A 12251-nucleotide genomic window follows, 5' to 3' on the forward strand; every position below is an offset into this window, starting at 1 on the left:
GAAAACGAATGTCTATTAAAAAAACAAAAAACAGTCTTGTCCAGACTTGAGAAAAACTGAAGTTATCCAAGTAGAGGCATTTATTACAAATACGTTTTCAATTATCCTCACTATCTTGAAAAATTCTGTAGACCTACAAATTTAACAGGAGAAATTTGGTAGACAATTCAAGTTACAGATAATTGGTTAGGACTCACAAAATATTGTTTAAATGCCATAATGTTATTTGATTTTGTAAACAAAAGTCACTTCTTGCTCCCCACAAAATAACAAGCAAAAACAAATCGTCACATATACACTGAATGGGAAGCTAAAAGAGCAGGCTGTTGGAACACCAGAGTGAAAAACAATTCAAAGGAAAAGATTACCAAAAGCAAAATAAAATGTAAAAAACACTAACACAAAGGTCAAAAATTACAGTTTACCGAACATTTTCCAAATGTATATTCCTTAAATTTAAAAAAGTTTAACCCTCATAAAAACATCTTTTTCTGGTAATCATCTATAGTTAATATAACTTCAAAAGACTTCTGAGAACATGTGTTATTTCCATATTATCTTCCCAAATCTCTAACTTAGTTAGCGAGAGTTATAAGGGTTTTTGGTTTTTCTAGTATATTTTATTCATGCAAATTACTGAAGCAGAAAAATTAACATTACTTCGGAGCATATAACAACACTCACAGTCAACAATTACCTGACATGCTCGTGGAAAGGACAGAATAACGAGCAGGGAAATTGCTCCGCTGAGGTTTGCACATCTACAGCTGTCACAGAAGAACTTCTGTGACCTGTGTGTGTGCTCCTAACACATGCAATGTGCATAAGTGGGTTTCCAAAAATAGGTTTTGTGTAGGTTTTTTTTTTTGCCTCTGCAACAGCTGACAAAGCAGTATTTCTAACATTTAATACTTAATTACCTAGAAGAAATAAAATCTTGTTTTTTAAAGGTCTCTAAAGCCACTTTTTTTTTTTAAGTGCAGAGGAGCAAAAGCTGAATGTCATCTTAATAGATACCACTTTCGGGGCGCCTGGGTGGCGCAGTCGGTTAAGCGTCCGACTTCAGCCAGGTCACGATCTCGCGGTCCGGGAGTTCGAGCCCCGCGTCAGGCTCTGGGCTGATGGCTCAGAGCCTGGAGCCTGTTTCCGATTCTGTGTCTCCTTCTCTCTCTGCCCCTCCCCCATTCATGCTCTGTCTCTCTCTGTCCCAAAAATAAATAAACGTTGAAAAAAAAAATTAAAAAAAAAAAATAGATACCACTTTCTTCAACGGTCACTTGAATTTCAAGGGTTAACAGACACTGAAAATTTACACAAACAATACAGCCTACTTAAGAGTTTCTTCCATACTGTCTGAAATGACAAGAGGATTTAAACTGAATCATCAAACCACTATTTTCATATTTATATTAGGAGATAAGAAAACACTGGTTATGTACTCTTTTAGAGATACAACAGGACTGCAAAATCAAGAGGATACCCAGCCAACCTAAAATACAAGTTATTTGGGTTAATGTAGCTTTTATGCAAAGATGAAAAAAATAATGCATGATTTTTCATCTGTAAGTTTTCTTTACCGCAGCTATGTATTTTTCTCCCAAATTAAAAATGAAAATCTGAGGGGCACCCGGGTGGCTCAGTGGGTTAAGCATCCGACTTCGGCTCAGGTCATGATCTCGTAGTTCATGTCTCGTAGTCTGAGACCCACCTCAGGCTCTGTGCCAACAGCTCAGAGCCCGGAGCCTTCTTTATGAGTCTGTGGGTCTCCCTCGTTCTCTGCCCCTCCCCTGCTCACGCTCAGTCTCTCTCTCTCAAAAATAAATAAACATTAAAAAATTTTTTAAAAGGAAAATGAAAATCTGACACTTAAAATATTCAAATACATATACTAACAGCTAACAAAGCAGGAAGTTGAGTCAGAATTATTTTATGAAGTAAATATGAATATGTAATTAACAGATGTACTACCACGCCAAGAGTTGTTGATAAAGGTAGCTTAAAAAGAGATGTAAAGAGCTGGCTTCCTTTATGCTGAACAAATCTTGGCTCACAGAAAAAGAAAGAGGATGAATTTTAAGCTAACCCCAAACTAAAGGAACTATTATCAAACGGTGAATATAGATAACCCAACTGATTTATGCTGAATCTCAAGCAATGACCCTAATTGTGCTCTTCCACCATACTTTAGTCCGTAAAGAACAAAGATACCCAAACATGACGATATAAACATAAAACACATCAAAGACCTTAATACGAAGAAAAATCACTCCAGGCCTGTATAATTATTTATGTTGCTTTTCTACAAGCAACTATATACAGTAACACAGAATTTTTCACTGAAAAAGGTTTTAAAAACATACTCTGTTTGCTTCAGAAACTGGGCAGGGTGTTGGGACAGAGAGACATGTGAATAAATAATTATGACACAACGCAATCCTGTGTTTAATGGCAGGTTCTGATCAGCCTATCTGCTTAACGGGATGTTCAGTATACTCCCACAGATTCAAAAACCACATGCAAAAGGCGCACCCAGGTTACAGATTTATTTAAAGATGCTACCTATTTGTATACATGAAAGAAGAAGTTTAAATTAGCATCCATTTCCCCAGTGCCTAAAGACTTTCGGTTCCATACCACTCCAGCTTGTAGAATAATAGTGCAGGACCACCAGGGTCCCTGCTTAGGAAAATGAAAATTTCTTAGTGTCACACCAGATTTATAGAAGCCGAACATCTTGGGGAGGGATCGAGAAATCCTCGTGGTTAGGAAGAATCACCAGGTGATCCTTAGTCAGATTTACTGAATCCAAAGATCTCAGGGAGGGATCAAGGAATCTACATGGAAAAACAAGCATCACCCGGTGATTGTTAGGCATAATGAACTTGAAAAACCCCTACTACAGATGCAGAGTCTGACTAAACTTTCCTTGTTCAATGAAAGACAATAGTTTTTCATGATAGAAAGGCATTTTCTCAATGGCCTTATGAGTCTTACAGTTGTTCTGGATTCTGAACATTTTCTCATATTGAAAACAATGCTAAGTTCTGTGATTGGAAATTCAGTGAACAGACAGTTTTAAACAGTATTTAATCCAAATTTTTAAAAAATGAAGTTCAAAGATCCAAAATGCTTTCAGAAAATGATATTTCACAACAGCAATACTGTAAAATAGGACAAAAGGAGATTCAAAATTCTGAATGAAAGGATTCCCAAACCAAAATTTAATGCCTAAAAAAAAATCAGCAGCTAAGTGTAGAAAACATTTTCAAGATAAGCAAGGACTAAGAATTTTTTACATTTTAGAAGACTAATTGAAAGGAAAGGCAAAGGGGGCACCTGGCTGTCTCAGTCAGTAGAGCATGTGATTCTTGGTATCAGAGTCATGAGTTCGAGTCCCACATTGGGTATATATCTTACTAAAAAAATAAAGAAGAAGGAAAACAAAGGCAGAACAATTATTAAGTCCAAGGAAAACAAAAGGCTGTACAAGAAAGAATATGTGGGGAATCCTTACATGTTCATAAAATACAATGACTGATTATTAAGTTAAAGAAAAATTGTGATATATTGGAAACATGAGGGAAAGGAAATAGAGAAGAGAAAGCAGAAATTTGTACAATTGAAAAAGTAAGAGTAAGCAGTGTAAGAGAGGTATAAATGCAGGAAAATGACTATGCTGGGGGGACTCTGCTTATGACTGCTTTGGATATTATTACACAGCTATATACATATGTTTGATTTTTAAAAATACAATTTAGGGGCGCCTGGATGCTCACTCAGTAAAGCGTCCGACTTTGGCTCAGGTAATGATCTCGAGGTTCGTGGGCTCCAGCCCTGTGTCAGGCACACTGCTGTTGGTGTAGAGCCTGCTTTGGATCCTCTGTCCACCACCCCCCCACCCCCCCGCGCCGTCCCGGTCTCTCTCTGCCCCACCCCTGCTTGCACTCTCTCTCTCTCAAAAATGAATAAACATTTTAAAAACTCTAACATAAATCTTAAAAAAAAAATACTATTTAAATTTAAAGTAACAGGGGGGATCCTAATTAAATGAAGTGCATAAATTTATATACATAATATATATACCAAGGAAGCAAAGATTATTTACCATGACTCTATATTAGGTTTTCTAAACCTTGGCACTATTTTTTTTAACGTTTATTTATTTGTTTTGAGAGAGAGAGAGCGAGCATGCACACACAGGGGAGGCGCAGAGAACCCCAAGCAGGGAGCCAGACCCATGAGACCATGACCTGAGCTGCAAAGAGTCAGATGCTTAACCAAACGAGCCACGCAGGCGTCCCTCGACCTTGGCATTATTAACACATGAAGCCAGGTAATTCTTTGCTGTGGGGGGCTGTCCCATGCACGTACGGTGTTAGCAGCATCACTGGCCTCTGCCAACTGGATAACAGTAGCTCCCCCACATGTAGCTGAGACAACCAAATCTTCCCAGACTTTAATGAATGGTCCCCAGGAGACAAAACTGTCCCTTGTTGAGAATCACTGGTCTGCATTATAGAACTGATGAACCATGGGCTAACTATACCTTAATAACAAACACATAAGGACTGTGTCATAGAAGTGATATAAGTGAAAGAATATGATTTTATGGATCTTTAGACTATAAAAAGGACAAAAACAGAGAAAGAAATCTGGAATCCTTCAAATACTTCTATTTAAAGATACATTTTCTAATACTTCTTTAACAGATGTTAAGAAAAACTAAAGAAGGCCAAAAACAAAAGCAAAGATGATTCTGCAAAGAAAAGTGACACGTAGTGTTTTGAAAAACTCATTCTATTCTGTCTGTGGTACGTAGAGAATGCCAAAGCAACAAAGCTTTGGCATGATTCTGGAGATTTGATAACAAATATGAAACAAACTACAAAAAAGGAATTCAAGGGTGAAAAAATCCTTCTCTTGGTGCCACTTTTCCCTTTTATGGCTAGGACAAAGTGGAATGTCCAAAAGAAGGCAGTAGTTATTAGGAAGATCCTCTTCCCTGGGACAGGATGACAAACTGTTTTGATTACCAAGGCCCTTCCACAACCATGCAGGATAACATGTAAAATATACGCTTTTCTGCACTGGGACTCTGGTCGGAGAAAGAAACACTTCAACCCGCAGAGGATAAAATGATCCTTTCAAAGTAAAGATTTTACCATACAAAGACAACATTCAAGAGAAAGTGTGCTAAACACATGGGCTTTAAAATGTTAAACTGTGGGGCGACTTAGCCGGTGAAGCTTCTGACTTCCGCTCAGGTCCGGCGTTGGGCTCTGTGTTGACAGCTCAGAGCCTGGAGCCTGCTTCGGATTCCGTGTCTCCCTCTCTCTCTGCCCCTCCACCTCCCCACCCACCTCCCCAATAAATACACATTAAAAAGAATGTTGAACTGTAATACGATTTTTCTCTTCACTGTATTTTTTTTCTCACATCCTTCCACTAAGCAATCCTATGAGTTTATGCACACTAATTAACTTCCTTATGTTAGTTTCTTAAGCAACACTACTTGTACTCTTCAATAGTATCATTTTCGCTAATTCAAATTGTTTACAAATAGCAATAAAATTGCAAAAAATCTAACATCTTAAAATACTGGCATAATAAAATGTACAGGAAGAAAACTGCCTTATTAGAAATTTTTTTAGATTCCGAATGAGTTCCTTTAACATTAACAGCTAAACTGAAAAGAGTCTGTTAATTCAAGTGGAGTGCTATTTCATTATATAATTAAAAGTTAGCAGGTACTTGGGTGGCTCAGTTGTTAAGCATCTGACTTCAGCTGAGGTCATGATCTCACAGTTCGCGAGCTCAAGTCCCACAGAGAGTGAGCTGGAGCCCGCTTCGGGTAAAAAACGAGACCCACTTCTCTCTTCTCTCTCCCCCTGCCCCTCCATCACTTGCACCCTCTCTCTCTCTCAAAAATAAATAAATAAATAAATAAATAAATAAATAAATAAATAAATAAATAAATAAAAAGAAAGAAATTAAAAATAAAAGTTAGCATTACTATTTTTCAATAAACATAAGTCTTTTAAAAATTGTTTTCTCGGGGTGCCTGGGTGGCTCAGTCAGTTAAGCATCCTACTCAAGTCAAGTTCTTGCAGTTGGTGCTCGTGAATTTAAGTCACTAAATTTAAGGCTCTCTGCAGTCAGCTTCAGATCCTCTGTGAACCTCTCTCTCTGCCCCTCCCCTGTTTGCTCTATCTCAAAAACAAATAAACATTTAAAAATAATTGTTTTCTCAAGTTGCCTGGCTGGCTTAGTCAGTAAAGCATGTGGGATCATGAGTTCAAACCCACATCAGGTGTAGAGCTTACTTAAAAAAATTTGCGGGGCGTGGGGGGGGGGGGACCGCCTGGGTGGCTCAGTTGATTAAGCATCACACTTCTGATGAGGTCATGATCTCACAGTTCATGAGTTCAAGCCCTGCATCGGGCTCTGTGCTGACAACTCAGAGCCTGGAGCCTGATTCATATTCTGTGTCTCCTTATCTCTCAAAAATAAATTAACACTGAAAAAAACTTTTTTTTAATTTGGAAGAGAGAATGAGCAACAGAGGGACAGAGCGAGAGGGGGAGAGAGAATCCCCAGCAGGCTCCATGCTCAGTGCAGAACCCAACACAGGGCTTAAACCTGTGACCCTGGGTTCATGGCCTGAACTGACATCAAAAGTTGGACACTCAACCAACTGAGCCACACGGTCGCCCCCACAAAAAATTTTTAATTGTTTTCTGGGAATATGACAAAAAAGGCCTCAACAGACCTAAATTTACAAATTACAAATCCTTTTACTTGAATCTCCCTGTTTTGATCAACACAGAAATATGAATGAATACAAAATCCAGAAAATATAATTAGGAGATTTTCATCTATTTTACTTGATATGACTTATTTTGTACATCTTCACCCAATCACGCACATGTGAAGGGACCTATGCCCAAGTTTATTCTTTGCAGTATTATTTTAACAGCAAAAAGCTAAAATGAACCAAGTATCTATTAATTAGGATTAAATAAATTAGACATATGAAACAACTATAGAAAAGATGAAGCAGATCCTTATTATCTGATATGGAATTATGCCCAAGATATTTCATTTAAAAAGCACAATGTATATGGCACCTGGGTGGCTTAGTCGTTAAGCATCTGACTTAGGCTCAGGTCATGATCTCTCCGTTTGTGAGTTCGAGTCCAACATTGGGGCAAGAGCCCCGCTTCGGGTAAGCTTGAGGCCCGAATCCGGTGAGCATGAGACCCGTTTCAAGTGAGCCCTACTTCTCTCTCTCTCTATCCCTCTGCCCCTCACTCAGCTGCAAGCCTCTCTCTTTCTCTCTCTCTCCCTCTGAAAAAAAAAAAAGCACATGTAGAAAGCAAAATGGAGTCACTCAAGGTAAACAGTGACTTATGTCAAGCAGTGACACAAACAGCCAAGGGTGTTACAGCTAAGACCAGATATCACTGAAACCACCACAGGCTGATGGCATCCAAAACTGATAACCAGAGCAAAGCCAAGAGAGTCTGGAAGAACTAAGAGCTGATAACAAGAAGAAACCTGCAAAGGCCCAAGACTGACTAAACTGTGTTTTCCTAATGTTTATTTATTATATTTTAGAGAGAGAGAGAGAGAGAGAGAGAGAGAGAGCAAGTGGAGGAGGGGCACAGAGGGAGACAGAGGATCCCAAGCAGGCTCTTTGCTATCAGCCAGATGTGGGGGCTCGAACTCCTGATCTGCGAAATCATGACCTGAGCTGAAGTCAGAGGCTTAATGGACTGAACCACCCAGGTGCCCAACTAAAACTCTTTAAAAAGGAAGGACTTCGCAGCAAGCTGTCAGAGTCTCCAGATGCTGAGCCTTCCATGTTCTGACCACATTAAAAAGGCAACTCCTGGGGCGCCTGGGTGGCGCAGTCGGTTAAGCGTCCGACTTCAGCCAGGTCACGATCTCGCGGTCCGGGAGTTCGAGCCCCGCGTCGGGCTCTGGGCTGATGGCTCAGAGCCTGGAGCCTGTTTCCAATTCTGTGTCTCCCTCTCTCTCTGCCCCTCCCCCGTTCATGCTCTGTCTCTCTCTGTCCCAAAAATAAATAAACGTTGAAAAAAAAAATTTTTTTAATTTTTAAAAAAATTGTAAAAAAAAAAAAAAAAAAAAAAGGCAACTCCCGAAGGCTATGCCTGACTGATCTGTGACCCTAACAGAGATGCTCCGCTGGTTGAATGAACATAATACACAGTAAGCACCAAGAGCTGACCTGGATGGGACCGAGGTCTGATCTCAACTACACACTCACAGACTGACTTTGCATTTGGTTCGTTAACTTCTCATCCCTAACTGTATCTTGCGTGCTGTGTGACTTCGTATTGTGCTTTGCTCAGTGTGCCCTGTACTAAGGCAAGTTGAACACATAGTGAAATGTCACTGAGTTTGGAATCCTAAACCTGCTTTACAATTGTGTTTACCTTGCCGTGACTGAATAAAGCTGCACTATGGAAAGACACGACTCATACAGGAGTCATTATAGCATACTCACAACATAGAATAGCATCACAATTTATTCCATGATTTACTACAGACACAAACATACACACTTCTTTGCTTCTATATGCATGAATTGTTTCTGGAAGCATATGTAAGATTCTAGAAACAGTGATGGGCTAGGGGACTGTATAGGAGTGAGACACTTTATTGTGTACCCCAGATTTTGATTTTGAACCATGTCAATATATCACATATCCCTCCTCAATGTTTAAACTTTGAATATATTTTTTATTATTTAAAAAAAATTAACATTTATTTTTGAAAGACAGAGACAGAGCACTAAGTAGGAGAGGGGCAGAGAGAGGGAGACACAGAATCTGCAGCAGGCTCCAGGCTCTGAGCTATCAGCAGAGAGCCTGATGCGGGGCTTGAACCCACAAACGTGAAATCATGACCTGAGATGAAGTTGGACGCATAACTGACTAAGTCACCCAGACGTCCCTCGTTATGATTTTTTAAATGCGTATTTTGAGAGAAAGAGAAAGGCAGAGAGAGAGGGAGGGAGAGAGAGAGAGAGAAAGAGAGAGAGAGAGGGAGGGAGGGAGGGAGTCCCAAGCAGGCTCCATGCTCAGCACAGAGCTTGACATACGGCTCAATCTCACGACCATGAGATCATGACCTGAGCCAAAATCAACAGTCTGATGTCTAACTGACTGAGCCACCCAGGTGCCCCACGTTTTTCATTACGATTAAGTGTATGCTTTAATCTCCATCACATATTTCCCTCATTCTCCTACCCACCTCTCCTATGGTACCCATCAGTTTGTTATCTATAGTTAAGAGTCTGTTTGTCGGTTTCTCTCTCTCTCTTTTTTTTGCTTGTTTTGTTCCTTAAATTCCACCTATGAGTGAGATCATGTATGGTATTTGTCTTTCTCTGACTGACTTATTTCATTTAGCATTATATTCTCTAGCTCTATCCATGTTGCTGCAAATGGCAAGGTTTCGTTCTTTTTTATGGCTGATTCATATTCGTGTGTGTGTGTGTGTGACATCTTTTTTATCCATTCATCTATCAGTGGACACTTGAGATGCTTCCAGTTTGGTTATTGTAAATAATGCTGTGGTGCATCTAAGTGGCTCAGTCAGTTGAGTGTCCGTCCAACTCTGATTTCAGCTAAGGTTGTGCAATCAAGCCCCATATCATGCTCCACACTGAGCAGGGAGCCTGCTTAATATTCTCTTTCTCTCCCTCTGCCCTTCTCCCCCACTCTCTCTCTTTCTAAAATAATAACAACAATAATAATGCTGCAATAAACAAAGGAGTGCACATATCCCTTTGAATTAGTTTTTTTTTTTTTTTTTGTATTTTTGGGAAAATGCCCAGTAGTGAGATTACTAGATCATAGTGTAATTCTACTTTTAATTGTTTTGAGAAATTTCCATACCGTTTTCCAGAGTTGGTGCACCAGTTTGCATTCCCACCAACAGTGCAAGAGAATTCCTTTGTCTCCACATCCTCACCTATACTTGTTGATTCTTGAATTTTTGATTTTAGCCACTCTGACAGGTGTGAGGTGTTATCTCATTGTAGTTCCAATTTTCATTTCCCTGATGATCACTGATGTTGAGCATCTTTTCATGTGTCTGTTGACCATCTATATGCCTTCTTTGGAGAAATGTCTCCTCAGATCTTCTGCTCATTTTTTAATGTGCATTATCTGTTTTTTGGGTGTTGAGCTGTATAAGTTCTTTTATATATTTTAGATCTTAACCCTTTATCAAATATGTCATTTGCAAATATCCTCTCCCATTCAGTAAGCTGCCTTTTGGTTTTGTTGATTTTTTCCTTCACTGTACAGAAGCTTTTTATTTTGATGTAGCCCTACAGTTTATTTTTGCCTTGTATTACCCTTCCCTCAAGAGACATATCTAGAAAAATGTTGTACAGCTGATGACAGAGAAATTACTGTCTATGCTCTCTTCAAGGATTTTTATGGTTTCTGGTCTCACATTCAGGTCTCTAATCCATTTTGAGTTTATTTTTGTGTATGGAGAAAGAACGTGGCCCAGTTTCATTCTTTTGCACATAGTTAGCTGTCCAATTTTCCCAACAGCATGTTGAACAGATTGTCTTTTTCCCATTGTATATTCACTCCTCCTTTGTCAAAGATTAATTAGCCATATAACTGTGGGTTTATTTCTGGGTTTTCTATTCTGTTCCACTGATCTTTGTGTCTATCTTTTTATGCCAGTACCATACTGTTTTAAGTATGACCACTTTGTAATATAACTTGAAGCCTGGAATTATGATACCTCCAGTTTTGTTATTCTTTTTTAAGACTGCTTTTCCTATTAGAAGTCTTTTGTGGTTCCATACAAATTTTAGGACTGTGTGTTCTAGTTCTGTGAAAAATATTGTTGGTATTTTAATAGAGACTGCATCAAATCTGTACACTGCTTTGGGTAGTACAGACATTTTAACAATATTTGTTCTTCCAACCAATGTTTACATCTTCAAAAGGAGGGGGCTGATCAATTTTCTTGTGATCCCGAGAACAACCACAAAAAAATCTGCTCTATTATCCATTACCTTTGGATACCAGGTTACTCCCAGCACTCCTTCAAACCATATATGGATATACTATCCCCAACCATACCAATTCCTAAACCCATCTACTCCCATAAACTCTAATCTATTAACTATAGCTTTGCACTCCTGGAATACTCTTTTGTTTAAAAAACAACTCTGGGGGTGCCTGGGTGGCTCAGTCGGTTAAGCGTCCGACTTCGGCTCAGGTCATGATCTCGCGGTCCGTGAGTTCGAGCCCTGCGTCGGGCTCTGTGCTGACAGCTCAGAGCCTGGAGCCTGTTTCAGATTCTGTGTCTCCCTCTCTCTCTCTGACCCTCCCCCATTCATGCTCTGTCTCAAAAATAAATAAACGTTGGGGCACCTGGGTGGCTCGGTCGGTTAAGCGTCCGACTTTGGCTCAGGTCATGATCTCACGGTCCGTGAGTTCGAGCCCCACATCGGGCTCTGTGCTGACCGCTCAGAGCCTGGAGCCTGTTTCAGATTCTGTGTCTCCCTCTCTCTCTGCCCCTCCCCTGTTCATGCTCTGTCTCTCTCTGTCTCAAAAATAAATAAACGTTAAAAAAAATTTTTTTTAAATAAACGTTAAAAAAAATTTTAATAAATAAATAAATATATATATATATTTAATAAATAAATAAATATATATAAAAACAACTCTGCTTATAGATAGGCAATTATTGTTCATTTATTAGTCTCTGATATGTATAACCACCTAAAAGAAAAATTCTACCTTCAAATACTATTTGTTCTAGGTAAAACATGAATCAAAAAAAAAAAAAATTCAAATTCCAGCTTCCGAAAGTGGATGGGGCACCTGGGTGGCTCAGTCAGTTGAGCACCCAGTTTCACCTCAGGTCATGATCCTGCAGTTCGGGAGTTTGAGCCTCTCAGGCTCGCTGCTGTCAGCACAGAACCTGCTTTGGATCCTCTGTCCCCTTCTCTCTGACCCTCCCATGCTTGTGCTTGCTCTCACTCTCTCTCAAAAATAAATAAACCTTGGGGCGCCTGGGTGGTGCAGTCGGTTAAGCGTCCGACTTCAGCCAGGTCACGATCTCGCGGTCCGTGAGTTCGAGCCCCGCGTCGGGCTCTGGGCTGATGGCTCAGAGCCTGGAGCCTGTTTCCAATTCTGTGTCTCCCTCTCTCTCTGCCCCTCCCCCGTTCATGCTCTGTCTCTCTCTGT

General features: G+C 39.8%; 1 protein-coding gene across 4 annotated transcripts in view; it reads right to left on the minus strand.

Annotated features, from left to right (window-relative positions):
- MTA3 (metastasis associated 1 family member 3) overlaps positions 1-12251 on the minus strand; it is a 180785-nt gene that overhangs the window by 96347 nt on the left and 72187 nt on the right. The window lies entirely within an intron of this gene.

Source organism: Lynx canadensis, chromosome A3, assembly GCF_007474595.2.
Source record: "Lynx canadensis isolate LIC74 chromosome A3, mLynCan4.pri.v2, whole genome shotgun sequence".
In the NCBI taxonomy this organism is placed as follows: Eukaryota; Metazoa; Chordata; class Mammalia; order Carnivora; family Felidae; genus Lynx; species Lynx canadensis.